Below are 12225 nucleotides of genomic sequence, written 5' to 3'. Positions count from 1 at the left end.
TGTTTTTGTGTTTCATATATTTTTGTTTTATTTTTCTTCTTTGCTCGAGGAGGAGAAAATTGTAAGTTTTAGGGTATTTGATAATCCTATAGTCTAGCCTATTGATTACATTTTTCAGAGCATATGCACAAACACAAACCATCCATTCACAAGAGCTATCTAAGACTAGCATGTGGCCATGCCTAATCCTAACTCATACAATCTATCAATTCACATCAAAGGTCGTCACACAATAATGGTAATTAATAATTGAAATTAAGTGCAATAAATGAATCAAGAACACAATAGAATTGATAAACCAATAGCTTTGATTAAAACATAAAGCCTTCAAAATAGGCTACATTGGATCCCTAGTAGAGAGTTTAGTTACCCATAATTAGCAAGAAAGCGAACCTCAACTTCCCCCAAAAGCATGAAGATCAAAAACTTGATTACAAACCTTAGGGAGAGCCTTATTTTCCTTCCTTCAAAACCCTCTCCTAATTTTAATTGATATAGTAAACCCTAGCTCTCCCAAAATATTGCTAAGGACCTCTATTTATAGTAGTAAGGTCGTGAGGGTAGTATGGTAACAAGTCACAATTCAATTAAAAACACATAATAACACATCTGCTTGTCTTCCATGCATTGACGTAACTTTTGGATCAAGTTTTAGCAACATTCCAGGTTGAACTTCCCATAATCAAAACATGAAAGTTGTAACTCTATCTCTTATCTTTAAAATGCCACTAGAATCAAGTCAATTGAAGTTGAGTAGCTTAAGTTATGCCCATTTGCGTGCAACAAGCTCTGGTAGAAAACTCCCAAGCATAAAATTCATGAAATACACCGAGGCACATTAATAGGTCCTCCACGGCATGAAGTTGCTGCCCACTTTTTGCCATTTTGCATGCTTTCTCTGTTGCATTCGTTTGCAAACAATCTCTAAAAATTCATAACTTCTTCGTTTGAGCTTCAATTCTCAAACTGTTTGTTCCTACATGATTTTGGTTCTTCACTCTTCAATGTGCATGCTCGAAATCCTCATTTTTTAGCACCTAAATACCTGAAAATTCACAAAACATACCGTGATTCTAAAAAATAAAAGAGATACAAAAATTAAGTAAAATTAACCAACTAAACGTAATTCCCACACAAAATACCCTTAAAATCACCAAGTATGAGTGCACTTCTCATCACAAGCCCAAGGCATTCTTGCATACAAACCCATGACACTCTCATAATATAAGTCCACAACACTCGTTGCTAAAAGCCTATCAAGAGATGGCACAAATTGCCTCATAAAAGCCCATCATATGATGACACTGTTGCTAAAAGCTCACTAAGAAATGATACCGATTGTCCCATAAAAGCCCATTATATGATGACATCATTCCTAAAAACCTATCAAGAGATAGCACCAATTGTCCCATAAAAGCCCATTACACGATGGCAATGTTCGTAACGCCTATTACGAGATGACAAATTCTATTTCAGGTCCATTTCAATCCAAGGATCCAATCAGCATACTCTCATAACTCCTTTTGTAATGCAAGGCCCAAATTCACCTCAACGCAAAATCTAGAATGCTCCACAACTCAATGGCCTACAATCGAACAATAAGGTAAACAGGGTAAGTATTTTTTTTCTTTCCAAAGACCAGTGGACCCCAGCCACTTCAATTGGGCAACTTTTATGGGTTATAGTGTGGCAATATTAGAGCATCCAAAGAGGTCTATTGAGCAAAGATGCTTCTTTGAATTAGGCCACTTGGGGAGTACTTAATTGGACATCTTGGATCAATAGGTGCAGAATCTCATTTCTAAAAAACCCAAAGGAAAAATACTTTTTTAAACTCCAAAAATCATATTAGCCCTAAAACACTAATATTTACTAATCTAGGTAGCCAAATGATGAATTTACCCTCCAGAGGCCAAAAGTCCCAAAATTACCAAAATAACGCGTTCCCAAAATTACTAAAATAACGTGTTCACGTTATGACCTCTTAAAGCATGTTTCTTCCAAGTTTCTTACTTTTCCCATATACCAAAATACCTAATACATATTCTATTTTCTATTAATATTGCAAAATTTCTACTCTTACAACCAGTGGCGGATCCAGGATTTTTGCCCAGGAGGACCTTCGCGGCTTCACCATTATTTGTCAAACAACTAATGAAAACTTTAAAAAATCACTAAACTTTAAGCAAAGAAAATAATACAATATCAAGAACCTGAGAGAAAAGAATGCAATAGCACAATACTTTCCTACTTGAATAAATCTATGAGAAGCAAAATTTTGAGTAAATGTGATGAGTAAACCTTAAGCAAAACCTTCGTTTAATTTTTTTTTTAATTTTTGGCTTCCAAAGATTATAATATAAATTTTCATGACTTTGATAAGACCTAGCCTAAGTCAAAGTCAACCAAAACTTAAATCAAGTCAACATTACGTTGACTTTTAATATGAATTAATAAAAAATGGGGAATTTTCTTTGTATAAACATCGATAGTAACTCAAATTTTTTTAATAATTTTGAAAAACTGAACGATGACGTTTGAAATGTAGGAAAGTGGTGAGTCACGGATAAAGAATAATGTCCTTTAAAATATAGTTAAAGTTTTAATTTGAGGAAGCAGATTCATTTTTAGACACAAAATACAAAATAAACTCACAAGCCCATGTCTTGTTCCCTCGAATTAGAATAAAAAACCTAAAAAAAAAATAAAAAAAAAACATGATTCAACCCTAAAATAAACTAAATTGAAATAAGCAATACACATACCTAAAACTGATAAAACAGAAAATAGAGCTAATTGTGGCACCTTAAGTAGTGAAAGCTTTAATAATTTTAGTCTTCAAAAGATTTAAGAGCGAATAGCATGAGAAAGAGAATGAGAGAGTAAAGAATTTTGGGGATAAAATCATAAAAAACAGGTAGAGCCATAAAGAAAAAAAGTGGAGAAAGTTTTAAATTTTTAATATGATATGTGCTTGAAATCTATATATAAATGACAAGTTTTTTATGGACCTAGATATATGTGTAATAGTTCTCATTTTTTTAAATTTGAGGGTGTACCTGCATATANCTAACTTTTTGGAGATTTATGATACATTCAAGCACAACAGAGTGACAGATGATGCCATTTAATTAAGACCATTTCCATTTTCGTTGAGGGACAAAGCTAAGGGAAGGTTAATGTCACTATTAGCGGGAACTATCACTACATAGGATAAGCTAGCGCAAAAATTCCTTGCAAAGTATTTTCTACCAGCTAAGTTGGCCAAGATGAGGGATGATATAATATCTTTTGTTCAAAGCGATAGTGAATCTTTATATGAGGCATAGGAAAGATACAAGGAGTTATTGAGAAAGTGTCCACACCACAGTTTGCCTATTTGGATGCAAGTGCAAACCTTCTACAATGGATTGCTACCTAATGTTCAAACTATGGTGGATGCCACATTAGGAGGAGCTTAAACAAAAAAATCTATAACCCGCTTATGAGTTACTTGAAGTATTGGTGAGTAACAATTATCAAAGACCCAATGATCGAGTAATGCCTAAGAAGGGTACAGGGTTTACATGAAGTTGATGCCTTCACCACACTTTCCGTTCAAATTTCAGTACTTCATAAGCAATTGGGAGGTATGAGTGTTAATTCAATTCAATCTCCTAAACTAATTTGCGAATTTTGTGTAGAAAACTATGCAAGTGTAGAATGCCAAGTGGGAAATCCTTTCTCCTCATCGATAAATGAAAAATTGAACTACATGGGAAGTTCACAAAGGCTGCAAAACAACCCATACTCCAAAACATATAATCTAGGATCGAGGAACCCCTCTAACTTTCTTACGGGAATCAAGGAGCACCTAGACCGGGAGCTCAATTTCAACAACCGGAGAAGAAAGATGTTTGGGAAGTTTATGCAAGAAATTACTAGCTTCATGAATGAGACAAGGACAAATTTTAGAAATCAAGGAGCGTCTATTCGGAATTTGGAGACTAAAGTTGGACAATTGTCGGAATCACTGATGGAAAGATCTCAAGGTTCATTGCCTAGTACAACAATCAAAAACCCAAAAGAACAAATCAATGCGATAACTTTGAGGAATGGCACAATTTTGAGTGAATCTCAACAAAAAGAAGCGGTTCGAGTTAAAGAGAAAGTCACGAAACAAGCAAATGAAGAGAGGGCACAATTGAGAAAGAAGGAAGAGAAGTCATTACATTTGGAGATTCCACCGGAAGCAACCCATCATACTCTATCAATTCCATTTTTGCAAAAGCCAAAGAAACAAAATCAGGATAAGAGTTTTTCTTAAATTTCTTAATATTTTTAAGAAACTTCATATATATATTCCTTCTGCAAATGCATTGCAGCAAAGCCCACGCTATGTGAAATTCATGAAGGAAATCTTGTCAAACAAGAGGAAACTAGAGGAAGATGAAACGGTAATGCTCACGGAGGAATGCATCGCGATACTCCAAAAGAAATTGCCACCAAAACTCAAAGATCTAGGGAGTTTTACTATTCCTTGCATTATAGCGAAGTACCCAATTTGATAAAGTTTTGTGTGATTTAGGAGCAAGTGTTAATCTTATGCCTCTCTCGGTTTTTAGGAAGCTTGGGATTAATGAGGTACAACCTACAATGATGTGTTTGTAGTTGGCGAATAGATCGATTAAATATCCATGGGGTATTGTTGAGAATGTTTTGGTAAAAGTGGATAAGTTTGTCTTCCCTGCAAATTTTGTAATGCTAGATATGGAAAAGGATAAGGAAATTCCTCTTACTTTAGGAAGACCATTCCTTACTACCGGAAGGATGTTGATTGATGTTCAACAAGGAAAGCTTGTTATGTGAGTGAAAGATGAAGAAGTTATATTTAATATGTTATAGGATATGAAGAGTCCTTTAGAGTTGAATTCTTGTTTTAAAGTAGATATTATGGAAGCAAAGGAGATTAAGGAAAAATATCCTAAGTTGGAAGTGGATGCAATGCACTTAAGTGAATTAGGTGAACTTGCAAGTAATTCGCAATTGATAATGGAGGACAAATCTCATCATGAGTTGATTTGGTTGAATTCTCATCACAACCCTGCAAATGAGAGGTGCAAATTTCAAAATAGTGTATGTGAAAGACCAATTCCCCAAGGGAGAGACAAAGAAGTGGCAATGGGTAGCTAAGCATCCCTCAAAGGATCCATGTGAAGAANGCTCTAAAATTGCTTTATTTTGGAGCTCTAGAATTGCTCCCTCTTGCCACATTGGATGTGTGGTTTAATGAGATATTAATGCACTGCATTGATATTTCAAATGATCATATCAACCCAAACGTTTGTTGATTAGGTTTAATGAGATATTAATGCACTGCATTGGTATTCCAAAGTTTCATATCATTTTGATTACATTACGTAGCACATTTTGGAACTCATTTTGAGATTGTAGAATTGTTCTATCTTGACACATTGGATTGACAAGTAGGATTTGTGTTTAATGAGCCCAATCAAATTGGTCCATCTTGACATGTTGGGTTTGTATTTAAATAAAAATTATTGGATCTATAATAATAATAATAATAATAATAATAGTAATAATATAGGTGCATTGCATTGGTATTCCAAAAGTTATAACCATTTTGACGCATTGGATGTGCATTAATAACAAGTATACAGTGCATTGGATTGCTATTAATAATTGTGGCTTAATGACATCTATCTAGGATTACTATTAATAATTATATAGGTGCATTGTATTGACATTGCAAACATTTCTTCGTATTCAATTCGTATTTAATTGTGTTGGTATTCAAAATCTCTAAATAAGGGGTTATAAAAGGGGCATATGCTCAATTGTGTATTATCACAATATGTTAGTTGGTGTTAACAATATGTCTGGTCTTTTGTTAATTGTTTATAGATCATGTTAGTTTGTGTCAATAATATGTATGTTCTTCATGATTTTGTTAATCGATGGTTTTTTATTTATTTATGTTTTTATTGTTGTTTCCAGGTCAAAGATTTGTGAATTAGCATGGAATAAAGGCAGGATGTCCGATTGACATTGTCAAATGAGTTTTTATTTTGATTCATTCTTCTGAACTGTAAGTATATCTTCTAACTATTTTAATACGAAATTATAAGTATATCTCCTAACTATTTTAATGGTTATTTGATTGAATAACTGTTTTTGTTCGGTCAATCTATTTGAATGATTAATTGTGTTAGTCCTGTCAAACAGTAAGTATATTCCTTAGCAATTTTAATATGAAGATTAATTTACTTTTGTTGATTTCGTTTTCAGGTAACAGTTGTTATACGAATGAATAATTGTTCCTTAACAATCTTAACATGAAGATCGATTAAATTTTGTTATGTTTGTTTTCAAGAAAATGTTCATGTACTTTACTAAGATCAAATCAAGGATGATCCCATTGTTAGTCGAACTATAAGTATGTGTCATATTTATATTAGTAAAAATAGTTCATTTGTGTTGAATATGTTTTCTATAAAAACATTCGTGTATTTTAATTTGTTATATGAATGATTAATTGTTTATGTCCTGCCGATGTGCGAGTATATATGTTAAATAAATTAATTTTAGCTGATTCCGTTTTCCAATTAATAGGTGTTATTTGAAATATTTCTTATCAGTCCTAATATGATAATCCCTTAAATTTGGGTTAAGTAAACCATTCATTTTATCATCACACGCATTTCGGGTTCCACTGAATAATCAGGAGTAAATTGATCATAACTTACTCAATAAAAATCCAATTGATGAGAGGATTAAATCTTTAGAAACTAGACAGACAGTGCTTTAATTTCATATATTATATACTTAATTTGGATAATTGTAGCCCCACTGCCGAACCATTCTTTTTATCATCACACACATTTTGGCTTCTACTGAATAGTTAGTAGTAAATTGATCATAACTTATTCAATAAAAATCCAATTGATGAGAGGTATAAATATTTAGAAACTAGGCATACAGAGCTTTAAATTGATATATTATATTCTTAATTTGGATAACTTTAGCCTCACTTCCAAACTTTTCATTTTATCATCACACACATTTCGATTTCCCCTATTTCTTGATTTCCACTTAATAGTCAATAGTAAATTAGTCATAACTTGCTTAATAAAAATTCAATTAATGAGCAGTTTAAATCTTTGAAAACTAGACAGATAGGGCTTTAATTTAATATATTATACACTTAATTTGGATAACTATAGCCCCACTACCTAGCCATTCCTTTTATCATCACACACATTTCGGTTTCCCCTGTTTCTCGATTTCCATTGAACAATAAGTAGCAAATTAGCCATAACTTACTCAATAAAAATCCAATTGATGAGCGGTTTAAATAAATCTTTGGAAACTAGAAAAATGGAGTTTTAATTTGATATATTATACGAAGAATTTGGATAACTATAGACCTACAGCCCAACCATTCATTTTATTATCACACATATAAAACCAATTCAATTTTAGCAATGACAAAGGAAAACAAATATTGATATGCAGTTTTAATTGTATTTGTTCTACCTCTTTTTGTTGATATTTTTTTATGTTACATACATATATCGAAAATAGGTTGCTGCTGAATATAACTAATTTTATTTGTATCACAAATATCATCTGATGTTTGCTGCTAAACCATGTAACTTTAGTAAACCATTTGTAATATGTGAACCATTATTATTATCCTTAAAGGAAAACAAATATTGATATGTAGTTTTAATTGTAATTGTTCTATCTCTTTTTGTTGATATTTTTTTATGTTACGTACATATTTCATGAAAAGATGTTGTTGCTGAATATAACTAACTTCAATTATTTAACAAATATCAACTCATGTTTGATGTCGAACCATGTAGCTTTAATAAATCATTCATTTTATCATCACACACATTTAGGTTTTCACTTAACAATCAGTAGTAAATTGATCATAACTTGCTCAATAAAACTCCAATTGATGAGAGGATTGAATCTTTAAAAACTAGATAGACAGTGCTTTAATTTCATATATTCTATGCTTAATTTGGACAACTGTAACCCCACTACTAAACCATTCGTTTTATCATCACACACATTTCGGCTTCTATTAAATAGTTAGTAGTAAATTAATCATAACTTGCTCAATAAAAATCCAATTGATGAGAGGTTTAAATCTTTAGAAACTAGACAGACAGAGCTTTAAATTGATATATTATATGATTAATTTGGATAACTTTAGCCCCACTGCTGAACCATTCATTTTATCATCACACACATTTTGGTTTCTCCTGTTTCTTGATTTCCACTTAATAGTCAGTAGTAAATTAGTCATAACTTGCTCAATAAAAATCTAATTGATGAGCGGTTTAAATCTTTGAAAACCAGACAAATAGGGTTTTAATTTAATACATTATACGCTTAATTTGGATAACTATAGCCCCACTGCCGAACCATTCATTTTATCATCACAAACATAAAATAAATTCAATTTTGGTGTTGACCAAGGAAAACAAATATTGATATGTCGTTTTAATTGTATTTGTTTGATCTCTTTTTTTGTTAATTTTTGGATTGATTTTGTTGTTTAATTTGTCGGTTTTGTGGGTTTTACAATTATCGTCTTTGTTTAGGATGCTATCATCAAATGTTTTTTTTTTTTTTTTTGCTATATGTGGTGGTCAATTCTAATTGCAGTAAATGGATTTGTGTCACATGACCTTTATCTTCATGGCTTCTTCAATGCTTCAATTAAGTTGCCTTCAGATTATGCTATTAGAGTTGTTGCTTTCTTTGTGAGTTCTCTTCTTAATATTCTTAATTTTTTTTATTTCTAAAATAATAATAATAAAAATAATTCATTTTCTCTGCTCAACAATCAAAATCAGTTTTTTTCCTTTGGCTCTGCAAGTCTCTTGCTTAAAAGTTTACATTTTTCAATAAGGTTTCTCTTTCTTTGATTGATTTATAGAATTATGAAAAATACCCATTGGGTTATCCTACAATTTTTTTTGTTTTTCTTGACAGTTTTAAACTTTGGTTGCAGATGTCAAATGGTGACATATTTGAGAAGAACCATAATGATATAGACTTTGAGTTCAATTTGTGGATATTTTATTTATTGATTTTTTAATTATCAATTCAATATAAAATGAACTTCAATACAAAAAATATATATTTAAAACACACAAAAACCAATAATAATGCAAAATATATATAATAAACATACCCACGCAACGCAATTTAAAAATGAATATAAGTTACAGAAATTGTAGAAGGTCGGTATAAATTTTAAGTTTATAATTGATCTTGATAATATTCAGGTGATGTTAAATATTATATATGATTCACTACAAAATACTGACATCGAATATCAAAGATATGTTTACAAAAATAATATCAATTGTATAAGATGATGATCCTGAATACATAATTAGATCATATAATATCCAGGTGATATTCTCAAGTTGGATGAATGATTTAATGACATCTACCTATAATTGATATTAATAATTGTACAGGCACAATTATTAATTTTATTACATACAATTTATATTTACTTTAAAATTTGTATAATTTAACAATTATTATGTCTTAATCTAATTAGTTTATTTTGTTAGAATAAATTTATTTACATTCTATTTCAAAAACATTGAATAAACATACCCGCAATGCACGGACCCCATGTCTAGTATATTTATTAATAGCAAGTTTTTTGTGAGTCTAAATATATGTATAATAGTTCTCATTTTTTAAAAATATGAGGATGGGCTTGGTATATATATTATAACAATTTTTTTGTGAGTCTATATATTATTAATTTTTTTTTTTTTTTTAAATCTGAGGGTAACCTAGGCCTACCCTCAAAGGGGTTGGATTTGCCCTTGCTTACAACATTTTTGCATTATTCAAAATTCCAATTTTAGATTTTCTCGAGAAAAGACAGTCTATTTATATAGTAGGTCTAAGTCACTTCAAGCGTCCGTTCGCGTAGTTGTTTCAATAAGTTTTTCTTTTTCGTCAAGATTGGGTTGGTGTTCCGGGAAAAAAGGAGACCCAGAGAGGTAACTCTGACGCAGAAGGCCCTGAGCAGCACTCCGGTAAAGTGATCCATGACCAAAGTCTCAAAACTACTAAAAGAACCCTCTTAAAGGTTTTTGCATGCATTAAAACACTTTGATTCGCATAATTTTGCACAAAAACTTGTAAATGGCTTTTTGGCCATTTCCTTTCTCATTTTATTAAAACACTTTAACAATTGTTTTTTCATTTTTATCAAGAGATAAATTATTTCCAGGTTTATCTCCTATCATATCAATTAAACTATATTAATCTCGAATTTATTTTTATATAAATTTTATTTTAATATTTATCTTGGACAAAATATTATTTTAAAGCATTTGTCTCTTTTATATTTATTTATCAAATAATAAAATTATTTCTGGGATTTATATCCTAAAATCCTTAATATAAATCATTAGTATTTTCTCTTATTTATTTATTTTAAATTCAATGAATCTACACATGCTTATGTCTAGATAAATTCACCGTTTCCATATTTTTTATTTATTAAAATTACTTGGTATTCATTGAAAAATTATCTTTTATTTAAATAAATATTTTCCTAAATGAACTTTGACTTATTTAACTCTCAATCATTTTCCCTAATTATTTTCTAATGTATTTATATTCTTATATAAATCCTAAACCTAAACACTAGCCACTTTCACCCTTCTCCATCAAATCAAATACTCAAACACCACATCCATCATTCTCAAACACTTTAACCACGAAATAAACCCCAAGCGCTATACAAGTCACACCAACGAATCAAAATCGCTTTTTCCGGAAACATCAGAACCCAATCATCATTTCGGGTTTTCTCTTGCTACCTTTTTATATTTTTTTGGAGATCACTTCGTATTTTTACATTCATAAACCCTTTGAGTAGTTTTTCTAGGTCATAATACATTTTTTATGTAGACAACTAAAGTCAAAAGATAAAATCCAACAAACCCAACAAATTTCCCATAAGCTATCTAACACGAACTACGTTAGACCAAAACATTGTTTTCTTGAATTTTCTAGTCTTTCGAAATTTGATTTTTCTATTAAATCTTCTAGCTTCAATTTCATTATTCTGATCACCTAGAGCATTTCTTAAGCATGCATGTTTTCACTAAGTAGTTAGATGCTTGGCTTCCACATTTTTTTTCTCAACGAAATTCACCCTTGGTCTTCTTTGTTTGACTTTAGTGATGACAAGATTACAACGAGCCATGCTCCTTGGAGTGGACTCTTGTAAGGAGGCTGTGGGTTGGTTTGACATTACTCAGAAAGCGTGATCAAAGCCCTAGAAAAAAGTATGTAATAATCCACCATTAGGCCCAAGCCAATAGTGGGCTCTTCTCAATTTGTAATCCATATTTCGCTACATTTTATTATCTTTTGTTAATTTTTCATAAATACAAAAAAGGTCATCAACAACTATTCAAGGCAAGAAGACCGAGTAAAATTCTATAGCCTCTAAAGGACAATTGAGTTAGAGTAATATTATAATGGTTAAGAAAACTTCAAATAAAATTTTGTAAAGGGAATTCTAAGCCGAGAGATATATATGATGGTGTATCCTAACATTCTTTGGGTTAAGACATAAAACACCTACATTTTTAGTTTTTCTATTGAAAAACAACTCCACATCATCTGGGAAAGTACTCTGAAAGTGATCTCGAAATTTAAGGAAATGACTACTATCAATAATTCTAGGGTTTATATAAGCCAGAAAAATAAAACAAAATGGGTAGATTATCTTAATACATGAGGAAAAGAGGGGGTGTTAGCTCTTAAAGAAAAAACAAGAACTTAGAACATTTGCATGTCTCCCATCCTCTGATTGTTAGAGTCTCTCCCATTTTGAAAACATAGCTTAAACATTATTAAAATTGCCAGAGATTATATTCATTTTAACTTTTAACTCTTTACCTCAGCTAGAGTTAAAACTTAAAGGGAGTAATATATTGTAAATGTTTAGCCCTTTTATAGTTCACAAATCCACTCCCTACACATTTATAGCCCACGAGAGAATTCATTCACTACACATTGTTTTAATAAACGTTTTAGTCTTGTTGATGCTGACTTTCGACACCAACTAATTATCACGTGAGTATTATTCATTGGTGGATTAACACGTGATGATGAATATATAAAGCGAAATAAATGCGGAGAAAGCTTTTAAAGTGG

At 31.1% G+C, this 12225-nt stretch overlaps 1 non-coding gene across 1 annotated transcript; it reads right to left on the bottom strand.

Moving 5' to 3' along the window:
- Positions 1–3266: 3266 nt before the first annotated feature.
- LOC116137657 lies at positions 3267–3373 on the bottom strand. Its single transcript, XR_004129212.1, has one exon. It is a non-coding gene; the product is annotated as a small nucleolar RNA R71 (small nucleolar RNA).
- Positions 3374–12225: the final 8852 nt, after the last annotated feature.

The sequence above is a fragment of the Pistacia vera genome, unplaced genomic scaffold (assembly GCF_008641045.1).
Source record: "Pistacia vera cultivar Batoury unplaced genomic scaffold, PisVer_v2 Contig331, whole genome shotgun sequence".
NCBI classification, from domain to species: Eukaryota; Viridiplantae; Streptophyta; class Magnoliopsida; order Sapindales; family Anacardiaceae; genus Pistacia; species Pistacia vera.
Note: the sequence above shows the minus strand (reverse complement) of the source record. Positions and strands in the feature narration are given on the sequence as shown.